Source organism: Bufo bufo, chromosome 5 (assembly GCF_905171765.1).
Source record: "Bufo bufo chromosome 5, aBufBuf1.1, whole genome shotgun sequence".
Classification (NCBI taxonomy): Eukaryota; Metazoa; Chordata; class Amphibia; order Anura; family Bufonidae; genus Bufo; species Bufo bufo.
Genome location: NC_053393.1, coordinates 536,876,472 through 536,899,828, shown reverse-complemented (window position 1 = coordinate 536,899,828; position 23,357 = coordinate 536,876,472). Strand labels below are relative to the sequence as shown.

General features: G+C 46.0%; 1 protein-coding gene across 4 annotated transcripts in view; it reads left to right on the top strand.

The window, feature by feature from the left end:
• The first annotated feature begins 16,432 nt into the window (after positions 1–16,432).
• THSD7A (thrombospondin type 1 domain containing 7A) overlaps positions 16,433–23,357 on the top strand; it is a 520,549-nt gene continuing 513,624 nt past the window's right edge. For all 4 annotated transcript variants that reach the window (XM_040431278.1, XM_040431279.1, XM_040431276.1 and 1 more), the window contains exon 1: positions 16,433–16,643. The gene's annotated coding sequence lies outside the window, so the exon portion shown is untranslated. The remainder of the gene's footprint in view (positions 16,644–23,357) is intronic.

Here is a 23,357-nt window from a genome sequence, read left to right as displayed (position 1 = left end):
TTTCAGAAAATGTTGTGTTCAAATCCGCGACCCATGTCCGTATATATTGTGGGGTTGCTCCAGATTGAGGGGTGTTCAGGGCTAGGTACAGTAGGGAGATCAGTTTGCGTTGGGGCATGGTGGGTGTTAGTAACCTCTCAAACCACGTTGGTGCAGTGTCAGGGTTATGTTTAGACAGAAGTGTCTTGCTCATGGATCTTAGATCTATAAGGTCTAGGAAATTGGTTTTAACCCAGACCTGTCTAAGAGGGTGCTGGTCAGGAAGCTCGCCTCTATCACCATTAAGAAAATCTGCTATCACGTATTCCCTGAATCTGCTCCAGATCTGTGGTGCTCGTTGTACCTTGGGTCTAGCTTTGAATTGGGCTAAGTCTACAGGCATCTTAGCCGATGGAGTAGGAAATAAATCGTGTTCCTTATTGAGCTGTTTAATGACTGAGCTAGTCCCTTTAAATAGTTCTTGTGTGTGTAGTGATGTGGAGGTCAGGTTCCACAGAGCCGCCCTTTGACCCTGGGAAAGTTGTAGCATTTCTAGTTCGTTTCCCATGGTGCGGTGACGGGGGACGTGTAGTTGTAGCCATCTCCTCAGGTGGATTGCATGGTTGTATGTGTGAATATCAGGTAAGGCAAAGTCTTCTTGGTTGTGTCTCAGTATCAACATATTGTGAGCCAATCTAGCACCTTTTCCTCCCCAAAGATATGTGGAGAATAGTCTCCTGAGGCGAGAAAGGTATGAGTTGGGGATAAAAATGGGTAGCATTTGCATAACATAGAGGATTTTAGGGAGTGTGAAAGCTTTCAGCAGGTTTTTCCTACCCATCCATGTGGTGTAAGGGATGCGCAGTGATTGAAGTTGTTGCTGAATCTCCGTAAGTAGTGGTGTGTAGTTGAGTTGGAACAACTTGTTTGGATTGGGGGGGATTTTGATTCACAGGTAAGTGATGGACTCAGATTGCCAGTGGAAGGGAGTAGATGCTTTAAGGACCGCTATAGTTTGTTGAGGAGCTGTTATGTTCATTGCTTCCGACTTCGAGTAGTTCATCTTGTAGTTTGACACTTTACCGTACCGCTCAAATAGAGACAGGAGATGCGGGAAGGCCTTGACAGGGTTGGATAACATTATCAGTAAGTCGTCTGCATAAGCTACATAATGGAGTCGTTATTGGCCCTGACTCCCCGTATTGCGGGGTGGTCTCTGATTGCCTGGAGAAGAGTCTCCATCACCAGGATGTAGAGAGCTGGAGACAGGGGGCAGCCCTGACGCGTCCCGTTGCGTATGGGGAAGGATGGCGACAAAGTGCCATTAACTCTTATTCTTGCGCTCGGGTCACTGTACAGCGTCATGACTGCGTCCTGAAACCGCTCTGGAATGCCAAACCTATGCAGAGTTTTTGTCATAAAGTCCCAGTTCACCCGGTCGAAGGCTTTCTCCGCATCAACACTGAGGATAGTCAGGGGAAGGTGTTTCTGTATTGACCATTGCATAGCTGTAACTATCCTGCAAGAGTTGTGGTTCCCCTCTCTACCGGGCACAAAGCCTGCCTGGTCGGGGTGTATGATTTTTGGTAGCAGTAGGCTTAGGCATGTGGCAAGGAGTTTTGCCCAGATTTTTATGTCCACATTTAACAGTGATATAGGCCTGTAGCTACCACAGAGTGTGGGGTCTTTCCCTGGCTTGGGGAGGATGGTTACAGTGGCCTCCAGCGACTGTTTGTGTAACTGTGAGCCAGTAAGAAGTGCATTGTACCAGGCTGGTAGGTGGGGGACCAGGGAGGTGGCAAATTTTTTATAGTATCCTACTGGGAAGCCATCCGGGCCGGGGCTTTTGCCTAATGGCATTGAAGACAGTAGTTTTTTTATTTCATTTTCTGTGACTGGGGCCAGAAGGGTCTCCGCTTCCTGTGATGTGATTTGGGGGAGATTGAGATGTTCCAGAAACTGGTCTATTGCCGTGTCTGACTGGAGGTTTATGGGGGAGTTATGATCCACCAGTCCATACAGCTGCTTATAGAATTTTTGAAATTCGTTGGCAATGTCTGCCGTCTTATATAATATATCCCCTTGTTCCGACTTTATTCTGGGTATGTACATGGAGTCCTTCCGCTGCTTAATGAGAGAGGACATGAGCTTCGTACCTTTATCTCCATGTGAGTAAAATCGGAACTGGGAGTATTGGTAGGCCTTCGCATGGCAAATATTAAGGTGGTCTTTAAGTTGGGTTCTAAGTTTGCATAAATCTGTCTGTGCACTTTGGAGCGTTTATGGATGGACTCTTACTGCGCAATCTGTTTAAGGAGAGAGTGCAATGTTTTTTGCCGGTCCCTTTTAACTTTGTAGCCAAGTGCAATAAGTTCTCCCCTCATTACTGTCTTATGTGTCTCCCACAATGTTGTGTGTGGCATCCCAGGTGTAGCGTTCTCAGAGAAGAACCATGCTAGCTTTTGCTCTAGAGATTTGACATCCGCGGGTCTGTCCAGTAGAGTTTTATTTAGCCGCCATTGTTTATATTGTGTGGGTAAGCGGGGAACGTGTATTACTGTTGAAATCGGGGCATGGTCCGAGACCGTGATAGGGTCTATGCTGGAGCTTTCTACCATATCTATGGAGTTGTTGGAGATAAATATATAGTCTAGTCTCTAATATGTGTTGTGGGGGGCCGAGAAGAAGGTATAGTCACGTCTGTCCGGGTGTGTTAGGCGCCAGGTGTCAAGTAGGTTTACTTCAGCGAGGTAGTTATTTATACATCCTATTGCTGATAGAGTTAAGCGGACACCTGGATGTTCGGGTTCGGCAGGTTCGGCCGAACTTGAAAAAAAAGTTCGGGTTCGGGACCCGAACTTGACCCCGAACCCCATTGAAGTCAATGGAGACCCGAACTTTTGGGCACTAAAATGTCTCTAAAATAGTCCTGGAAAGGGCTAGAGGGCTGCAAAAGACATCAAAATGTGCTTAAGAGCATGGCAACTGTTCTGCAAACAAATGTGGATAGGGAAATGACTTAAAATAACATAAAATACAGAAAAATTAAAAATAACAATCTGGTTCTAGGAGTAGGAGGTTGAGGAGGCGGTGGATGGGTGGATGTGGCGGTGTAGGTTGACGTGGCGGTGTAGGTGGACGCGGCGGTGAAGGAGGAATAGGTAGCCAACACTGATTTGTGTTATTTTTTATTTTTTAATTGGGGTATCCCCCAAAATATTGGGACATATAACAAAATAAAACAAAGAATAAGTGCACTTGAGTACAAGAATGGATGGTTGAGGCTGGTATAAATGTCTATTCTGCACAAGGTACGGACAAGTCCTGTGGGATCCATGCCTGGTTCATTTTAATAAACGTAAGCTTGTCCACATTGGCTGCGGCCTGTGATAATGCTCTCTGCAGTGCTAAACACACGTTCACACTATACACTGGCTGCAGGGCAGGTCAGCACCTCCAAGGCTGACAAAGCTTTTCCACATTTTGGCCATGGTAACCCTGCCTTCTCTGGTGCTGGTGGTGCCCCAGCTGCGTTGGCGACCTCTTCCTCCTCCTCTGCCTTTGCCTTGTGCTTCCACTGTGCCCCCGCTATCAGGTGGGAATGCTATCATCAGCGTGCACTTGTAGTCGCGCATCTTCCGATCAGTAACAGATGTTTTCACTAAATTTAGTTCCCTGTCAGCAATGCAGAGCAGGGGTTCATTCACGGCAAAAGGGGGTTCATGTCACCCAGCAATAGAACAGAGGATTTTGAGAGATTTAGGCCCCTGTCAGCAATGCAGAGCAGGGGTTCATTCACGGCAAAAGGGGGTTCATGTCACCCAGCAATAGAACAGAGGATTTTGAGAGATTTAGGCCCCTGTCACCCAGGCACAGCAGGGGTTGGTATACGCCAAAAATGGTAAAATGTCACCCGACAATTGAAAATAAGATTTTTTTCAATTTAGGGCACTAAAATTTGCACTTTTTTAAATTAAAATGGCTCTAAAATAGTCCTTGAAAAGGCTAGAGGGATGTAAAAGGCAGTAAAATGTGCTTAAGAGCATGGCAACTGCTCTGCAAACAAATGTAAATAGGGAAATAACTTAAAATGAAATAAAATAACTAAAAATTACAAATTATTAACCTGCAACTCAGAGAAGGAGGTGGATATGGAGTCGGAGGTTGAGGAGGCGGTGAATGTGGTGCTGTAGGTGGAGGCAGCAATGGAGGAGGAGGAGGTAGCCAACAGTGTTTTTATTTTATTTTTTATTGGGGTAGGTAGCCCCCAAAATATTGGGACAAATTAAAAAAAGAAAACAAAGAATCATTGCACTTGACTTGAGTACAAGAATGTATGTTTGATGGTGGTATAAATGTCTATTCTTCACAAGGTACAGACAAGTCTTGTGGGATCCAAGCCTGGTTCATTTTAACGTGAGCTTGTCCACGTTGGCTGTGGACATCTGGCTGAGTCTGTCTGTAATGACGCCTCCTGCCGTGCCAAATACACGTTCAGAGAGTACACTGGCTGCAGGGCAGGCCAGCACCTCCAAGGCATACAGGGCAAGCTCTGGCCATGTGGACAATTTGGAGACCCAGAAGTTGAATGGGGCAGAACCATCAGTCAGTACGTGTAGTTGTGTGCACAGGTACTGTTCCACCATGTTGTTCAAATGCTGCCTCCTGCTAACACGCTCCATATCAGCAGTTGGGGCCGGTTGTTGCGGCAAGGTGACAAAGATTTTCCACATGTCGGCCATGCTAACCCTGCCTTCTGAGGTGCTGGCGCTGACACAGCTGCGTTGACGACCTCTTCCTCCTCCCCTGCCTTCGCCTTGTGCTTCCACTTGTCCCCTGGCGTCAGTCGGGAATGCTCTCAGGAGCGCGTCTACCAGCGTGCGCCTGTAGTCGCGCATCTTCCGATCACGCTCCAGTGAGGGAATTAAGGACGACACATTGTCTTTGTAATGGGGATCCAGCAGGATGGCCACCCAGTAGTCCACACACGTTAAAATGTGGGCAACTCTGCAGTCGTTGCGCAGGCACTGCAGCATGTAGTCGCTCATGTGTGCCAGGCTGCCCAGTGATAAGGACAAGCTGTCCTCTGTGGGAGGCGTATCGTCTGTGTCCTCCGTATCCCCCCAGCCACGCACCAGTGATGGGCCCGAGCTGCGTTAGGTGCCACCCCGCTGTGAACATGCTTCATCCCCATCCTCCTCCTCATCCTCCTCGTCCTCCTCCTCCAGTAGTGGGCCCTATCTGGCCAAATTTGTACCAGGCCTCTGCTGTTGCAAAAATCCTCTTTCTGAGCCACTTCTAAAAGTGTTAGAGATGACCCCTCTTCCTCCCCCTCGTCCTGGGCCACATCCTCTTCCATCATCGCCCTAAGTGTTTTCTCAAGGAGACATAGAAGTGGTATTGTAACGCTGATAACGGTGTCATCGCCACTGGGCATGTTGGTGGAGTACTCGAAACAGCGCAACAGGGCACACAGGTCTCGCATGGAGGCCCAGTCATTGGTGGTGAAGTGGTGCTGTTCCGCAGTGCGACTGACCCGTGCGTGCTGCAGCTGAAACTCCACTATGGCCTGCTGCTGCTCGCACAGTCTGTCCAGCATGTGCAAGGTGGAGTTCCACCTGGTGGGCACGTCGCATATGAGGCGGTTAGCGGGAAGGCCAAAGTTACGCTGTAGAGCAGACAGTCGAGCGGCGTCAGGATGAGAACGCTGGAAGCGCGAACAGACGGCCCGCACTTTATGCAGCAGCTCTGACATGTCGGGGTAGTTGTGAATGATTTTCTGCACCACCAAATTCAGCACATGCGCCAGGCAAGGGATGTGCATCAAACCGGCTAGTCCCAGAGCTGCAACGAGATTTCGCCCATTATCGCACACCACCAGGCCGGGCTTGAGGCTCACTGGCAGCAACCACTCGTCGGTCTGTTGTTCTATACCCCGCCACAACTCCTGCGCGGTGTGGGGCCTGTCACCCAAACACATTAGTTTCAGAACGGCCTGCTGCCGTTTACCCCTGGCTGTGCTGAAGTTGGTGGTGAAGGTCTGTCGGTGACCGGATGAGGAGGTGGAAGAAGAGGAGGAGGAAGCCGAGTAAGAAGAGGAGGCAACAGGAGGCAAAGAATGATGCCCTGCGATCCTTGGCGGCGGAAGGACGTGCGCCAAACAGCTCTCCGCCTGGGGCCCAGCCGCCACTACATTTACCCAGTGTGCAGTTAGGGAGAAATAGCGTCCCTGGCCGTGCTTACTGGTCCACGTATCTGTGGTTAGGTGGACCTTGCCACAGATGACGTTGCGCAGTGCACACTTTATTTTATCGGATACTTGGTTTTGCAGGGAGGGCACAGCTCTCCTGGAGAAGTAGTGGCGGCTGGGAACGACGTACTGTGGGACAGCAAGCGACATGAGCTGTTTGAAGCTATCCGTCTCCACCAGCCTGAATGACAGCATTTCAAAGGCCAGTAGTTTAGAAATGCTGGCATTCAGGGCCAGGGATCGAGGGTAGCTAGGTGGGAATTTACGCTTTCTCTCAAAGGTTTGTGAGATGGAGAGCTGAACGCTTCCGTGTGACATGGTGGAGATGCTTGGTGACGGAGGTGGTGTTGTTGGTGGCACATCCTCTGTTTGCTGGGCGGCAGGTGCCAACGTTCCTCCAGAGGTGGAGGAAGAGGCTGAGGCAGCAGCAGAAGAGGGAGCAGGGGGAGCCTGAGCCCTTTCTTGGTTTTGAAGGTGCTTACTCCACTGCAGCCCGTGTCTCGCATGTAGATGTCTGGTCATGCAGGTTGTATTAAGGTTCAGAACGTTAATGCCTCGCTTCAGGTTATGATGGCACAGCGTGCAAACCACTCTGGTCTTGTCGTCAGCACATTGTGTGAAGAAGTGCCATGCCAGGGAACTCCTTGAAGCTCCCTTTGGTGTGCTCGGTCCCTGTTGACGGTGGCCAGTAGCAGGCGAACTGTTTAGGCGACGGCTGCTCTGCTTTTGCACCCTGCTCCCGCTTTTGCTACGCTGTTGGCTCGGTCTCACCACTGCCTCTTCCTCCGAACTCTGAAAGTCAGTGGCACGACCTTCATTCCATGTGGGGTCTAGGACCTCATCATCCCCTGCATCGTCTTCCACCCAGTCTTCCTCCCTGACCTCCTTTTCGGTCTGCACACTGCAGAAAGACGCAGCAGTTGGCACCTGTGTTTCGTCATCATCAGAGACGTGCTGAGGTGGTATTCCCATGTCCTCATCAGGAAACATAAGTGGTTGTGCGTCAGTGCATTCTATGTCTTCCACCCATGGGGAAGGGCTAGGTGGATGCCCTTGGGAAACCCTGCCAGCAGAGTCTTCAAACAGCATAAGAGACTGCTGCATGACTTGAGGCTCAGACAGGTTCCCAGATATGCACGGGGGTGATGTGACAGACAGATGGGCATGGTTTTCAGGCGCCACCTGTGCGCTTTCTGCAGAAGACTGGGTGGGAGATAATGTGAACGTGCTGGATCCACTGTCGGCCACCCAATTGACTAGCGCCTGTACTTGCTCAGGCCTTACCATCCTTAGAACGGCATTAGGCCCGACCAAATATCGCTGTAGATTCTGGCGGCTACTAGGACCTGCGGTAGTAGGTTCAGTAGGACGTGTAGCCGTGGCAGAATGGCCACGTCCTCTCCCTGCACCAGAGGCTCCACCAACACCACCACCACGACCATGACCGCGTCCCTTATTAGATGTTTGCCTCATAGTTAGCATTCACAAAGCAAAGTAAAAAGTGGTTAAGTATGTTAAAAATAATTAACCGCCAATGAAAACCCAGATGTAGGGTATTGCACTAAAAAAAAATTTTTAACTCTATATGACAGCGGTATTTGTGGCCTAAATGTGACACTCACTTATGCAAGTGTAATCACAGATGTGCAGTATATGAAAGAAAGGTTTTTTTCCACCACAGTATCCTAAAAGCCTTATTTGTGGCCTAAATGTGACAGTCACTTATGCACGTCTAATCCCAGATGTGCAGTATATCAGAGGCTTTTTTCACCCCAGTAACCAAAAAGCCGTATTTCTGGCCTAAATGTGACAGTCACTTATGCCTGTCTAATCCCAGATGTGCACTATATTTAACAGATGTATTTTTTTAACCCCAGTAAGCAAAAAGCTGTATTTCTGGACTTGCAGACATGCAGATAGCCTGTGCTGGTGCACTATCGTTGCATAAAATGGCTGCCGATTATGTATTAATATTGACTAACTGAAGTAAAAAAAGTTCGTTTTCAGCAGTAGTTGGCTCAGGGCAGGCTTAAAAAAATTGTGCACTGCACCCACAAAACACTTTTTCTGTAGATCGCTGAGTACATAAACCAGTTCTGGATAAGATTTCTCCCTGATCTCTCCCTCACAGCAGCTGCATCCTCTCCCTACACTAATCCGAGCAGAGTGACGGGCGGCGCTACGTGACTCCAGCTTAAATAGAGGCTGGGTCACATGCTGCAGTTGGCCAATCACAGCCATGCCAATAGTAGGCATGGCTGTGATGGCCTTTTGGGGCAAGTAGTATGACGCTTGTTGATTGGCTGCTGTGCAGCCTTTCAAAAAGCGCCATAAAAATCGCCGAACACCGAACCCGAACTTTTATGTAAATGTTCGGGTTCGGTCCGGGTGCCGAAAACCCTAAAGTTCAGTATGAACCCGAACTTTACAGTTCGGGTTCGCTCAACTCTAATTGCTGATTGTGTTAGTGGTGAGGTGCCGTCTGATGTGTCTAACTGTGGATTCAGTGTGACATTTAGATCTCCGCCTAGCAGCCATACTCCTTCCGCAAACAATCTGAGCTTCTGCAAAGTGCTTTTAATCCAATGTTTCTGTCCCCTGTTTGGGCTATACAGACTGTCCAAAGTGACCTTTTGTGTGCCTATAACTCCCTTCACAAAGATGAACCTTCCATCTGGGTCGGTTTGCGTTGTTAACAACTTAAAGGGGATATACTTGGAGATTGCTATTCCCACCCCCCTTTTGGCCTTGTCAAAGGCGCTAATAAACCAGTGTTGGAAGTAGGATTTCTGAATGTTAGGAACATTGGACGCCCTTAAGTGCAGCTCCTGGAGGAAGCAAATTCCTGTGCGGGATTTCCTAAGGAGGCGAATAACCTGAGATCGTTTTTGGGGGGTATTGAAGCCCCTCACATTGAAAGAGGTGCACTTAATTTGGGACATCTGGTATGACATTTAGGGTTGTTGTAGAAATATTAATAGTTGTAATCTGCTCCCCAATGTCTTTGCGTAAGGAAAGGTAAAAATCTCAATCGCAGTCAGAGGCAGACCCAGGTGTTACCATATTGAATTCTTGCTGAGCAACTCCTCCCCGCCCTGCTCAGTCTGTTCCTTTTATTTACTAACAAAAGGTGTAAAAGGGGCTGGCCCAAGACAAGGATACAGGAAGTGATGACATACAGGAAGTGATGACATAGGAAGACAAGACACCATAATAACCTAGCCAGCTAACAAACACATGTATACAATAATCTACCATTACCACTGGAGCTAATTTTATCCAGCCTTGCTCAGTGATCAATGCCAGATAAAATTATAAAATTGATTATTTACAGGACAACGTCATTATCTCCAGCGGCTGATCAGGCGCACTAGAGACAACAAACGCACCTTCCTTTCATATATTGTTCTCTTAACAAATGCATCCACGCCAAGCCAATAAATCCGCGTCTTGCGCGGGGGCCCTAGCCTGCGTCCATACATCAGCCAACAAAACACTGCTCAATGGTCCGACGGAGACCTCTGCGCCCAGCAGCTGTGACAGGACATACACGGGAAGATATCCACTCCAATGGTTTACCCTGACACTGAGAGACATGATGACAATACACAATATATTAAACTCTTAGGGACACATGACGTACCGGTACGTCATGATGTCCTGGTACTTAAGGACACATGACGTACCGGTACGTCATGTGTTGTTCCGATCACTGCCGCCCGGCCGGCAGTGATCGGAACCCGGTGCCTGCTCAAATCATTGAGCAGGCACCTAGGCTAAATGCGCGGGGGGGTCCCGTGACCCCCCCATGTCGGCGATCGAGGCAAACCGCAGGTCAATTCAGACCTGCGGTTTGCTGCGATTTCTGCAGTTTCTGGTCCCCGCGGTCCCTGACCACGGGGATCAGAAACTTTATATGCCTAAAAAAAGTTTTATTCACCCCCCCCTGCACCCCCGAATGATTTTTATGGTGGCGGGAGGTGCAGGGGGAGGGTTGCGGGCGGTGTGGGCGGTGCGGGAGGCGGGCGGTGCGGCAGGCGGGATCGCGATCCCCCGCCCGCCTCCCCTTGAAAATTCATTGGTGTTCAGTGGGTATACCAGGGTGCCAGCACATTGCTGGCACCCTGGTATAAACGGCTGACATCTGCGATGCGATGTCAGCCGTTTAACCCTTTCCATACAGCGGTCCGTACGGACCGCTGTATGGAAAAGGTTAACAGCGCAGGGAGCTCCCTCCCTCTCCCATCGGGGGGCTGCTGTGCCTTTGCAGCCCCCCGATGGAGAGGGAGAGAGCCCCCAGACAGCCCCCCGAGAGATCCCCTCCTTACCCTTCCCCGTCTGCGAAGTTCTGAGCAGACGGGGAAGGTTCCCATGGCAACAGGACGCCTCTCAGGCGTCCTGCTGTCCATGGTGCTGAACAGATCTGTGCTGAAAGGCATAGATCTGTTCAGTGTAAGTAAAATACAGTGCAGTACAATATATATTGTTCTGTACTGTATTATACAGACATCAGACCCACTGGATCTTCAAGAACCAAGTGGGTCTGGGTCAAAAAAAAGTGAATAAAAGTGAAAAAAAAGTAAAAATCAAAAAACACATTTATCACTGATAAAAAATGAAAAAAATAAAATTCCCTACACATGTTTGGTATCGCCGCGTCCGTAACGACCTGATCTATAAAACGGTCATGTTACTTTACCCGAACGGTGAACACCATAAAAATAAAAAATAAAAAACTATGATGAAATTGAAATTTTGCCCACCTTATTTCCCAAAAAAGGTAATAAAAGTGATCAAAAAAGTCGCATGTACGCCAAAATTGTAACATTCAAACCGTCATCTCATCCCGCAAAAATCATACCCTACCCAAGATAATCGCCCAAAAACTGAAAAAACTATGGCTCTTAGACTATGGAGACACTAAAACATCATTTTTTTTGTTTCAAAAATGAAATCATTGTGTAAAACTTACATAAATAAAAAAAAAGTATACATATTAGGTATCGCCGCGTCCGTATCGCCCGGCTCTATAAAAATATCACAAGATCTAACCCCTCAGATGACCACCGTAAAAAAATAAAAATAAAAACGGTGTAAAAAAAGCCATTTTTTGTCATCTTACGTCACAAAAAGTGTAATAGCAAGCAATCAAAAAGTCATATGCACCCCAAAATAGATGCCAATCAAACCGTCATCTCATCCCGCAAAAAATGAGACCCTACTTAAGATAATCGCCCAAAAACTGAAAAAACTATGGCTCTTAGACTATGGAGACACTAAAACATTTTTTTGGTTTTAAAAATGAAATCATTGTGTAAAACTCACATAAATAAAAAAAATTGTATACATATTAGGTATCGCCGCGTCCGTGACAACCTGCTCTATAAAATTACCACATGATCTAACCTGTCAGATGAATGTTGTAAATAACAAAAAAAAAAACGGTGCCAAAAAAGCTATTTCTTGTTACCTTGCCGCACAAAAAGTGTAATATAGAGCAACCAAAAATCATATGTACCCTAAACTAGTACCAACAAAACTGCCACCCTATCCCGTAGTTTCTAAAATGGGGTCACTTTTTTGGAGTTTCTACTCTAGGGGTGCATCAGGGGGGCTTCAAATGGGACATGGTGTCAAAAAAAACAGTCCAGCAAAACCTGCCTTCCAAAAACCGTATGGCATTCCTTTCCTTCTGCGCCCTTCCGTGTGCCCGTACAGCTGTTTACGACCACATATGGGGTGTTTCTGTAAACTACAGAATAAGGGCCATAAATAATGAGTTTTGTTTGGCTGTTAACCCTTGCTTTGTAACTGGAAAAAAAATATTAAAATGGAAAATCTGCCAAAAAAGTGAAATTTTGAAATTGTATCTCTATTTTCCATTAAATCTTGTGCAACACCTAAAGGGTTAACAAAGTTTGTAAAATCAGTTTTGAATACCTTGAGGGGTGTAGTTTCTTAGATGGGGTCACTTTTATGGAGTTTCTACTCTAGGGGTGCATCAGGGGGGCTTCAAATGGGACATGGTGCCAAAAAAACAGTCCAGCAAAATCAGCCCTCCAAAAACCATACGGCGCACCTTTCCCTCTACGCCCTACTGTGTGCCCGTACAGTAGTTTACGGCCACATATTGGGTGTTTCTGTAAACAGCAGAGTCAGGGCAATAAAGATACAGTCTTGTTTGGCTGTTAACCCTTGCTTTGTTAGTGGAAAAAATGGGTTAAAATGGAAAATTAGGCAAAAAAATGAAATTCTCAAATTTCATCGCCATTTGCCAATAACTCTTGTGCAACACCTAAAGCGTTAACGACGTATGTAAAATCAGTTTTGAATACCTTGAGGGGTGTAGTTTCTTAGATGGGGTCACTTTTAGGGAGTTTCTCCTCTAGGGGTGCATCAGGGGGCTTCAAATGGGACATGGTGTAAATAAACCAGTCCATAAAAATCAGCCTTCCAAAAACCATACGGCGCACCTTTCCCTCTACGCCCCGCTGTGTGGCCGTACAGTAGTTTACGGCCACATATTGGGTGTTTCTGTAAACGGCAGAGTCAGGGCAATAAAGATACAGTCTTTTTTGGCTGTTAACCCTTGGTTTGTTAGTGGAAAAAATGGGTTAAAATGAAAAATTAGACCAAAAAATGAAATTCTCAAATTTCCTCCCCATTTGCCAATAACTCTTGTGCAACACCTAAAGGGTTAACAACGTATGCAAAATCAGTTTTGAATACCTTGAGGGGTGTAGTTTCTTAGATGGGGTCATTTTTGGGTGGTTTCTATAATGTAAGCCTCGCAAAGTGACTTGAAACCTGAACTGGTCCCTAAAAATTGAGTTTTTGTAAATTTCTGAAAAATTTCAAGATTTGCTTCTAAACTTCTAAGCCTTATAACATCCCCAAAAAATAAAATATCATTCCCAAAACAATTCAAACATGAAGTAGACATATGGGGAATGTAAAGTCATCACAATTTTTTGGGGTATTACTATGTATTACAGAAGTAGAGAAACTGAAACTTTGAAATTTGCTAATTTTTCCAAATTTTTGTTAAATTAGGTATTTTTTGGTGCAAAAAAAATTATTTTTTTGACTCCATTTTACCAGTGTCATGAAGTACAATATGTGACGAAAAAACAATCTCAGAACGGCCTGGATAAGTCAAAGCGTTTTAAAGTTATCAGCACTTAAAGGGACTCTGGTCAGATTTTCAAAAAATGGCCTGGTCCTAAGGTGTAAAAAGGCTGTGTCCTTAAGGGGTTAAATACACATCCTAATAAAATTTCCACAACAGGGTGCACAATGCATAGGAGCACTCAGGCAGAATCATCGACCAGTAAGGTGAGCAATAAACATAAATAACATCCAACATAACAGAAGGTAAGATAACTGAGAGCATGGGGTGGTAGGTCCCATGCCGGCAGCGCCACAGCAGTTCAATTAGATATGGCGGGGCAGGCATGGAAGGCCACCCGTGTATGCGCACACACCAGGTCTGCGCTATTGTAATCCTGGTGGGGTTTGGGGGGTCAGTGCGCGTCTCGTTCATCAATGTATTAAACCAGCGCGCCCTGCATACCTGGCGCCATAATAACAATGGTGTTTGCGAATCAGTCTAACAAGAGAATATATATCGGTGGGGGTCCCACTATGATTGGGGTCCTCCGAGGTCTGCTGGAGTATACAGAAGGGGAGGGCAAACTGCATTTAACAAATTGCTGTTACTTGCATGTACGGCAGAAATGAGGTGATCGTGGGAGTCCTCTAGCGGGATTCTGCTATCGAACAGTGCCTCTGGCTAGGCCACTCGGCTGTAGGTCCCAAGCTGCTCAGATCATTAGTGAGTTAAGAGTCTCGAGGCCTGTGCATATTCCTCTTCTTCGACGTTGCCTTTGTCCACCCCTGGGCCTCCGGAAGGTCCGGTAATGGGATTCTAACGCCAGCAGACAGTAGCCACGAGGGGATGTCCAGTGGGGTGGTTTGGAGAAGCTCCCACGCCGCTTGTAGGTCCGATGGCAGGCGGATGACACATCTTTGTCCGCCAACTGCAAAAGTTAGGCCAAATGGGAAGAGCCATTTGTATGGGGTTTTGATATGGCGTAGATAATCCGTGAGAGGCCGCAGGGCCTTCCGCTTGTTCAGCGTGGAGGAAGCCAGGTCCTGGTATATAGAGATTTTGGCTCCTTCAAAAACTATCTCCCTCTGGTTTCTTGCGGCCTGCATCAGCGCCGCTGTGTCCACATACTTTAGCAGACCACAAACGACATCTCGTGGATAGTCCGTATCTTTCGGTTTAGGTCTCAATGCCCTATGGATGCGTTCAATGTGTATCGCCACTGCTTTGGTAATGCCCAGGAGAGTGGTAAAAATGGCTCCGGCAGCCTCCGGTAAGGCCTCATGGGGCACGCTCTCAGGAAGAGCGTGCCTTTCTGAGAGCATGCCCCATGAGGCCTTACCGGAGGCTGCCGCAGCCATTTTAACCACTCTCCTGGGCATTACCAAAGCAGTGGCGATACACATTGAACGCATCCATAGGGCATTGAGACCTAAACCGAAAGATACGGACTATCCACGAGATGTCGTTTGTGGTCTGCTAAAGTATGTGGACACAGCGGCGCTGATGCAGAGGTTTTTTTCGCCTGCTGCGATTCTCCTGATCCTCTATTAGCGCATAGGCGCTAATAGAGGATCACATAGTAGTTATATTCTTGTACATAGGAGCAGTATTATAGTAGTTATATTCTTGTACATAGGAGCAGTATTATAGTAGTTATATTCTTGTACATAGGAGCAGTATTATAGTAGTTATATTCTTGTACATAGGAGGCAGTATTATAGTAGTTATATTCTTGTACATAGGAGCAGTATTATCGTAGTTATATTCTTGTACATAGGAGCAGTATTATAGTAGTTATATTCTTGTACATAGGAGCAGTATTATAGTAGTTATATTCTTGTACATAGGAGCAGTATTATAGTAGTTATATTCTTGTACATAGGGGCAGTATTATAGTAGATATATTCTTGTACATAGGAGAAGTATTATAGTAGTTATATTCTTGTACATAGGAGGCAGTATTATAGTAGTTATATTCTTGTACATAGGAGCAGTATTATAGTAGTTATATTCTTGTACATAGGAGCAGAATTATAGTAGTTATATTCTTGTACATAGGAGGCAGTATTATAGTAGTTATATTCTTGTACATAGGGGCAGTATTATAGTAGATATATTCTTGTACATAGGAGCAGTATTATAGTAGGTATATTCTTGTACATAGGAGCAGTATTATAGTAGTTATATTCTTGTACATAGGAGTAGTATTATAGTAGTTATATTCTTGTACATAGGAGCAGTATTATAGTAGTTATATTCTTGTACATAGGAGAAGTATTATAGTAGTTATATTCTTGTACATAGGAGCAGTATTATAGTAGTTATATTCTTGTAAATAGGAGGCAGTATTATAGTAGTTATATTCTTATACATAGGAGCAGTATTATAGTAGTTATATTCTTGTACATAGGAGGCAGTATTATAGTAGTTATATTCTTGTACATAGAAAGTAGATAGTACTTTTACTGTTGCTATATGCTCCAGTAAAGAGAATGTTGTATAATGAATGTAGTATATATATAGACTGTTTGTCGAACAGTTTAAGCCAACTCTTGCTGTTTTACTTTCTTTCACATTTTTTGTCCGAAATTATGGCACATTTCCACACAAAGAGTTTGCATTTTAGTCGATACTTTGCCCCTTAATCAAGAATGGCAAAATATTGCCTAATTGACTAAATGTCAAGTTTTACACAAAATTGCCCCAATATTAATGAGGTAATTGGGTCAGCCTTGATTCTGGGTCAGTGTATGCTCTATTGTAAACTTAAGAGAGCGGTCTGCTGTTTGGGTATATGACTGACAGACCTCCACATGAACAATCACTTAATTTAGCTTTCTCAAACACTTCTACAACTCCCACATGCCTGATACTTTCCATAACATTTGCTAATATAGATTTGCAGTATTTGGAGACCTCCCTTCTCATCATTCTAATGTACAGGGTCAGTTTTAGGTTTGTTTGACTTTTCCATGGGATGTCATCCCTAATATAGTTAGGGACAGATGTTTGGCCGGATCTCGGTCTAGCCCCATTTTCTGTCCTGTGGTTCCTTTGCTCTCTTGACTTCTCCTTCCAGCAGCCCTCCCTCCTCCAGCAGCTCCTTCCACCACACACAGTCGCACTGCAGAAACTCTTCATGTCTCCTGTCCTTGGCTTCCTTCTTACAGATGTGATATACAGATATGTGTGAAGATTTCGAGGGGGATGCACAGTGGATGTTGATCTGACGTCTCCTCCAAGCCACAGTTCTTCTCCTATATGGATCTACCATGGTGCCAGCTGACTGGGGAGTACTTACAGGTACCAGGAAAGATACCAAGTAGAGATTTCTATTGCAAGGTTGTTTATTTATTACCTCTTAAGTAACAATTCACAAGAGCTTGTTGTGTATCTTGGATTTTAATTCTTCTTTCGTATTAATTAGATGAATGTTCATGTAGCAGAGCTGAACTGGTTATTAAACTATGTTTATTGGTTTTTCATGGTGTAATTGTATGTACAATCAGATAATGACCTACAATATTTTAAAGACAAACTGGGCTCTGCTCTATCTGTAACTTCCAGTGATCTTAGCACGTTTGCATCCCAAGCAGTAAAGAGTTAATAGCAGCTGCTCTGTTCTTAGGTGCTCTTGTGCTTCCTTATCTCTGTCTCAATGTCACTTTGCCTTTGTATTGATCATTGTATAGAAGACCTTATCGATTTTGCTATAGTAGCCGAAGGGGATTAATTTTTTTTTTGGGGTGGGGGTGATGAATCCCCCTTGGGATGTGCCGGAGTGATACTATCTGTGTTTTCTAAGGGTTATGTAATGGCTTGTAAGCAGGAGGGAAGAAGTTTTGTTATTGCAGTTTCTTTGGATTTGCATTCTTCCTGCGCAGGTCAAAGACATCAGGATCGTGCTCTTATGGATGAGGCTCAGTGCACTGCAGCACAGTGGTTAAGCATTGCATTTATTAGTGAAGGGTGGAAGTAGTTGGACCCAAGAGTTTAACCCTTTAGTGTTTCTGCCAGTGCTGCAAGAAGTACCATATCCATAGCAAAACTTGGAATGAGTCCCTGCTACACCGTTAGCAGAATAGATAGGGATAATACACACAGTGATGTCACAGTACAGGGATAATACACACAGTGATGTCACAGTACAAAGATAATACACACAGTGATGTCACAGTACAGGGATAATACACACAGTGATGTCACAGTACAAAGATAATACACACAGTGATGTCACAGTACAAAGATAATACACACAGTGATGTCACAGTACAGAGATAATAAACACAGTGATGTCACAGTACAGAGATAATAAACACAGTGATGTCACAGTACAGAGATAAAAAAAACACAGTGATGTCACAGTACGGGTATAATAAGCACAGTGATGTCACAGTACAGGGATAATAAGCACAGTGATGTCACAGTACAGAGATAATAAACACAGTGATGTCACAGTACAGAGATAATACACACAGTGATGTCACAGTACAGGGATAATAAACACAGCGATGTCACAGTAGAGGGATATTAAACACAGTGATGTCACAGTACAGGGATAATAAACACAGTGATGTCACAGTACAGGGATAATAAGCACAGTGATGTCACAGTACAGAGATAATAAACACAGTGATGTCACAGTAGAGGGATATTAAACACAGTGATGTCACAGTACAGAGATAATACACACAGTGATGTCACAGTACAGGGATAATACACACAGTGATTTCACAGTACAGAGATAATAAACACAGTGATGTCACAGTACAGGGATAATAAACACAGTGATGTCACAGTACAGGGATAATAAACACAGTGATGTCACATGACAGGGATAATACGCACAGTGATGTCACAGTACAGGGATAATAAGTAGGGTACCGAATTTTGGGGTGTCTGTGACACGGACCCGAACCCGAACATTTTCGTAAAAGTCTGGGTTCGGGTTCGGGGTTCGGTGTTCGGCGCTTTCTTGGCGCTTTTTGAAAGGCTGCAAAGCAGCCAATCAACAAGCGTCATACTACTTGCCCCAAGAGGCCATCACAGCCATGACTACTATTGGCATGGCTGTGATTGGCCAGTGCAGCATGTGACCCAGCCTCTATTTAAGCTGGAGTCACGTAGCGCCGCACGTCACTCTGCTCTGATCAGTGTAGGGAGAGGATGCAGCTGCTGCTGTTAGGGCGAGATTAGGCAGTGATTTATTTACTGAAGTGATCTATATACAGCTGTGTATCATACAACCTCTGCTATTCAATTGCTCACTGTTTTAAGGCTGCCCAGAGCGTTTTTCAGTCACTTTTTTCTCGGGTGATAGGCGGCCATTTCGCGTCTTGTGGTGCGCCAGCACAAGCTGCCACCAATTTCATTTTTAACCATCAATAGTGTTTTATTTTTTTTTGCTATATCCTACATCAGGGGCTTGGCTGTGCTTGCTATTTTATTGAGGGGTAAAATACAATTAGCAAAATAGCAGTACCCTAAATCTGGTGTTTCAGCTGTGGCTAGCCAATTGTAATACTGTCTGCTGTCTGGCAAAGGATATATTTTTGTTCTGGGTTGAAATACAATTCCCAAGTTAGCAATTCCCTAAATCAGTGGTTTCTGCTGTATCAGGCCAAGTTTAAATCGATCCATAAAAGGGTATATTACATTGAAGGTGCGGATAGGGTCATCCTCAATAACTTCACATGCTACCGTGCATTTCCAAGTTTAATTCTGTCCGTAAACGTATACCTGTCATCCAGCGCCTAAATAATAGGCCTAAAATTTATATTCAGCTAAATCTGTGTTTATTGCTGAGGCTGGTCAATTCATTTAGTGTCCACCAAAGCACAGTTTTTGTTCTGGGTTGAAATACAATTCCCAACTTAGCAATTCCCTAAATCAGTGGTTTCTGCTGTATCAGGCCAAGTTTAAATCTATCCATAAAAGGGTATATTACATTGAAGGTGCGGATAGGGTCATCCTCAATAACTTCACACGCTACCATGCATTTCCAAGTCTAATTCTGTCCGTAAAAGGGATACCTGTCATCCAGGGCCTAAATACTAGGCCTACAATTTATATTCAGCTAAATCTGTAATTACTGGTGTGCCTGTATTAGTGTAATACGGTACCTAAATAGATAGCCAGAAAGTGTTAGGTGCATGTAAAAAAAAGGCCTGAATTTGAATTCAATACATTGGGCCAAATAATTTTTTTTTTATTGTGGTGAACGGTAACAATGAGGAAAACATCTAGTAAGGGACGCGGACGCGGACATGGTCGTGGTGGTGTTAGTGGACCCTCTGGTGCTGGGAGAGGACGTGGCCGTTCTGCCACAGCCACACGTCCTAGTGAACCAACTACCTCAGGTCCCAGTAGCCGCCAGAATTTACAGCGATATTTGGTGGGGCCCAATGCCGTTCTAAGGATGGTAAGGCCTGAGCAGGTACAGGCATTAGTCAATTGGGTGGCCGACAGTGGATCCAGCACGTTCACATTATCTCCCACCCAGTCTTCTGCAGAAAGCGCACAGATGGCGCATGAAAACCAAGCCCATCAGTCTGTCACATCACCCCCATGCATATCAGGGAAACTGTCTGAGCCTCAAGTTATGCAGCAGTCTCTTATGCTGTTTGAAGACTCTGCTGGCAGGGTTTCCCAAGGGCATCCACCTAGCCCTTCCCCATGGGTGGAAAACATAGAATGCACTGACGCACAACCACTTATGTTTCCTGATGAGGACATGGGAATTCCACCTCAGCACGTCTCTGATGATGACGAAACACAGGTGCCAACTGCTGCGTCTTTCTGCAGTGTGCAGACTGAACAGGGGGTCAGGGAGGAAGACTGGGTGGAAGACGATGCAGGGGACGATGAGGTCCTAGACCCCACATGGAATGAAGGTCGTGCCACTGACTTTCAGAATTTGGAGGAAGAGGCAGTGGTGAGACCGAGCCAACAGCGTAGCAAAAGAGGGAGCAGGGTGCAAAAGCAGAACACCCGCCGCCAAGAGAGTCCGTCTGCTACTGGCCACCGCCATCTGGGACCGAGCACCCCAAAGGCAGCTTCAAGGAGTTCCCTGGCGTGGCAGTTCTTCAAACAATGTGCTGACGACAAGACCCAAGTGGTTTGCACGCTGTGCCATCAGAGCCTGAAGCGAGGCATTAACGTTCTGAACCTTAGCACAACCTGCATGATCAGGCACCTGCATGCAAAGCATGAACTGCAGTGGAGTAAACACCTTAAAAACAAGGAACTCACTCAGGCTCCCCCTGCTACCTCTTCTGCTGCTGCCGCCTCGGCCTCTTCCTCCGCCTCTGGAGGAACGTTGGCACCTGCCGCCCAGCAAACAGAGGATGTACCACCAACACCACCACCACCTCCGTCACCAAGCATCTCAACCATGTCACACGGCAGCGTTCAGCTCTCCATCTCACAAACATTTGAGAGAAAGCGTAAATTCCCACCTAGCCATCCTCGATTCCTGGCCCTGAATGCCAGCATTTCTAAACTACTGGCCTATGAAATGCTGTCATTCAGGCTGGTGGACACAGACAGCTTCAAACAGCTCATGTCGCTTGCTGTCCCACAGTATGTTGTTCCCAGCCGCCACTACTTCTCCAAGAGAGCCGTGCCTTCCCTGCACAACCAAGTATCCGATAAAATCAAGTGTGCACTGCGCAACGCCATCTGTAGCAAGGTCCACCTAACCACAGATACGTGGACCAGTAAGCACGGCCAGGGACGCTATATCTCCCTAACTGCACACTGGGTAAATGTAGTGGCGGCTGGGCCCCAGGCGAAGAGCTGTTTGGCGCACGTCCTTCCGCTGCCAAGAATCGCAGGGCAACATTTTTTGCCTCCTGTTGCCTCCTACTCGGCTTCCTCCTCCTCTTCTTCCACCTGCTCATCCAGTCAGCCACACACCTTCACCACCAACTTCATCACAGCCCGGGGTAAACGTCAGCAGGCCATTCTGAAACTCATATGTTTGGGGGACAGGCCCCACACCGCACAGGAGTTGTGGCGGGGTATAGAATAACAGACCGACGAGTGGTTGCTGCCGGTGAGCTGCTGGTGGTTGCTGCTGGTGGTGTGCGATAATGGGCGAAATCTCGTTGCAGCTCTGGGACTAGCCGGTTTGACGCTCATCCCTTGCCTGGCGCATGTGCTGAATTGGTGGTGCAGAAGTTCATTCACAACTTCATTGGTTGATTGGTAAAACTATAGGAATACAAATAGCAAGTATAAGTATAGATAGCATGTGCTATAACATTTGCATGAACACTGAAAGCACAGGGAAAAATGGCAGCCTATACATAGGATTACATGTCTAGCTAACAGTAGTAACAACTTCCCTGAGTAACAATTACAACTAGCTGAAAGCTGAACAGCTCTGCATAACATAATATCCCTGAAACAAAGGTAGATCTCTCACCAGATATGCATATACAAGGATGGTGGAGTTTGAGAAGGAGATATGCAGAAGGACAGCTTTGCTGATGTGTCCTGGTGACTGGAGACTTCTCTTTCCCGGGATGCTTTGCACTCCCACAATGCTTTGCACCACCCACAATGCAGCAGTCTTTGTAACAAGAAAAACAAAGTGTATTACAACTTAACACCGCTAGATGGTGCTATAACCACATTAGACACTTGAGAAATACCAAAACCCTATCAGAATGAAATAGAATCATTTTCTAACCCTGCTAGGCAGAACACTCCCCGTCTGGTGTCAATTGATGCCACTACTAGATCCTTCATTCTTAGCAACCCATTTTGGTCAATGATGGGATCAAGCTTTTTCAAAGTGCTTTCCTTAGAAACTGTTTGGCCTTTGCTGAGGTAGTCTATTTCTTTAGCATAACATTCATGTTGTATAGTGCAAATGATTATGCTTTTGGACCTTTCCATATTAGGTGTGTTTAAGGCGTGTTTCCAGTGATGCCAACCTTTGCAAAGCTTCTGACTCACAGGTAATGTCGATTTGTAAGACTGAACTATATAAACTAGACAGATTATAGCACAAACAAGCGACATTCAGGTGGAGAACCTGTCGAAATTATGGGATTTGAGTTGGTGGTCCGAAGTCACTGTACGTAGAACAGATACTTCAGGTCGTATTTCTTCATCTGCATCTGGGTCTACCAATTCAAATGTGTCGGCTCTGGTACTGCAAGACGTTGAACGATACAGGAATTCAGGACCTATAAATCATGTTGTGTCCTTAAGGTGGCTCACTGCGACAGATCTAGTTGCGTTGTCAGCAGGATTATGTTGTGTAGGCACATAGTACCACTGTTTAGAACAAGTGTATCTCCTCATCCTTAGCACCCGATTGCTGACATAGATGTAAAAGTGCCTAGTTTCATTGCAAATATATCCTAGGACAGTGGTCGGCAAGCCGCGGCTCGCGAGCCACATGCGGCTCTTTTGATCCTTCACTGCGGCTCTTTGGTTCGGGCTGGCGCAGGGGCGTAGCGTGGGGGTGGGGCCGTTGCCCCGGGCACAAAATTGCAGGGGGCGCCAGGCGGCAAACACTTCAATGTTCTTCCGTTTCAGCCTGAAGCCTATGAGGCAGTAGAGCGAGCGTAGTGTAAGAGAATGTAGTTGATCCTGGGAGGTATGATGATGTCAATGGAAGAGGCGGAGTCTCGTCATCCAGGGGGCGTGGCCTAACGATGTGCGGGAGATTCTACAGAGCAGGAGCAGAGTGTGAAGGTAAGTATGTGGAGGAGAATAGTGACTGTCTGTTATTTTTACTTGGGGGGGCTTTTTGCAGGGGCTGAAGGGAGAAGGAATCGGGGGGGGGGATATTATTTACATGGGACTGTATGCTGGAGAGGCTGAAGGCAGGGGGGGGTGATATTTTACATGGGACTGTATGCTGGAGAGGCTGAAGGCAGGGGGGGGGTGATATTTTACATGGGACTGTATGCTGGAGAGGCTGAAGGCAGGGGGGGTGATATTTTACATGGGACTGTATGCTGGAGGGGCTAAGGCAGGGAAGTGATGTGTTTTACATGG